We start from the raw sequence: 1,942 nt of genomic DNA, 5'->3' as shown, positions 1-1,942 counted from the left end.
ATTGTGTTTATCTTGTTATAGGCCTCGGTAAAATGCTTGATTAAGTAAAATCATGCCTAAATTATTCTTGCATTACGACTGTGAGGTAACTAATGAATTAGTTATTTAAATGGATTGAAATTGTAATTAATTGACACAGTACTTGATCAGTGCATGTTTATTCTTCTAAGGTAGCTGAAGTTAAATTAGCAATGTATCTAGCGATATTATTGCCTTGTATAACTTGCAAGATTATTGTGATTAAACTGTTTCAAGGTAGTGATAACTTGTTACCTCACATAGTCTTTTATATGCTTGTTAGATTTAATTAATCATTTGAATTGACATAGGGATATGCAAGAGATTAGTTCAGTTTAATGAGTATGTATGTGCAATAACATGTTTGCTTACTAGAATCTGTTTAGTCGGTTGAATTGACATAGGGATATGTCAAGATATGAATGGATTTTGGTATGTAAGTATGTTCATAAGTTAGAAAATTACCGAGTTACCGTGATTTTATTCGTAACAATATAAACATAAGTTTAATAATCCTAAGATGAGAAGTGTAATTAATCCAACATAATTATATTATCTTGATTAAATCTTATTTTGAAATCATGCATTAGAACTTTCTTTTACTTCATTTTTTATTTATGTTAATTTTCTTAAGTTTTTAATCACTCTTTTTAAACAAAATATTTTTCTTCATAAAAGTGTTTTAAATTGCATTTCATAAATAATCATTTTCATAGTCTTTGTGGGTATGATAACTCGACATTTACTTGTCACTTTATTACTTGTTGTGATTGTGTACACTTGCACATTTTCGTCGTTCCAAGTTTTTGGTGCCGTTGTTGGGGGCTGTGTTTCAAAAAGTCATTATTTGTGAATTTGTTAGTTTTGCATTTTCATTTAATTTTTTGTTTAAACTCTAACTTAATTTATTTTTCTGTGATTATTTCAGGTGTTTATAAGTATTAATCGAATCATCGATTTACTCCCTGTAGACCCTGAGATAGAAAGAACTTTTCGGCAGTGAAGAAGACAAGCAAATCAGAGGAGGACCGAAGAGATGAACTTCTAAAACCCAATCCAAGAAAACGGATCAAACCCTGCTCAAAATCCTATCCTTATTGTTGATGATAGGGATAGAGATTTATGACAGTATTCCGTGCTAGTATTTAATGATCTTAATCCAGATATTAGGAGACCCGAAATTGAGGCACAACAGTTTGAGCTGAAGCCAGTCATGTTCTAGATGCTTCAGAAAGTGGGTCAATTCAGTGGAATGCCTACCGAAGATCCTCACTTACACTTAAGACTATTTATGGAGGTGAGTAATTCTTTCAAGTTAGCCGGAGTACCCGAAGATGCATTACGATTGAAGCTGTTCCCATATTCGTTGAGGGACAGAGCTTGAGCCTGGTTGACCTTATTGCAACCGAACTCGATTTCCACATGGCAAGAGTTAGCAGAAAATTCCTTATGAAGTATTTCCCGCCTAGGAAGAATGCTAAGTTGAGGAACAAGATCACTGTCTTCCAACAAATAGATGATGAGTCCTTCTGTGAGGCATGGGAAAGGTACAAAGAGTTATTACGAAAGTGCTCTCATCATGGAATCCAACATTGCATACATATTATAATGGCCTCAATGCTCACACGAAGATGGTAGTGGACGCTTCTGCTAATGGTGCTCTCCTTTCTAAGTTTTACAATGAGGCTTAAGAAATTATCGAGAGGATTGCCAGCAACAATTACCAGTGTCCAACCAATCGAATAGTGTCAGAAAGACAAGTTGCTAGAATACATGAAGTAGACGCTCTTACTTCACTCGCATCTCAGGTATCATCAATATCCTCAATGCTTAAAAATCTTTCTACTAATGGATCTAACAGTTTTGTATCACAGCCACCAAATCAATTTGAAAATATAGCCTGTGTTTATTGTGGGGAAGGACA

The 1,942-nt window shown here is 34.1% G+C and overlaps 1 non-coding gene across 1 annotated transcript; it reads right to left on the bottom strand.

Annotated features, from left to right (window-relative positions):
- Positions 1-1,497: 1,497 nt before the first annotated feature.
- On the bottom strand, positions 1,498-1,604 carry LOC121207269 (small nucleolar RNA R71). Its single transcript, XR_005902361.1, has one exon. It is a non-coding gene; the product is annotated as a small nucleolar RNA R71 (small nucleolar RNA).
- Between the last annotated feature and the right edge of the window lie 338 nt (positions 1,605-1,942).

Source organism: Gossypium hirsutum, chromosome A09 (genome assembly GCF_007990345.1).
Source record: "Gossypium hirsutum isolate 1008001.06 chromosome A09, Gossypium_hirsutum_v2.1, whole genome shotgun sequence".
Taxonomy (NCBI): Eukaryota; Viridiplantae; Streptophyta; class Magnoliopsida; order Malvales; family Malvaceae; genus Gossypium; species Gossypium hirsutum.
Note: the sequence above shows the minus strand (reverse complement) of the source record. Positions and strands in the feature narration are given on the sequence as shown.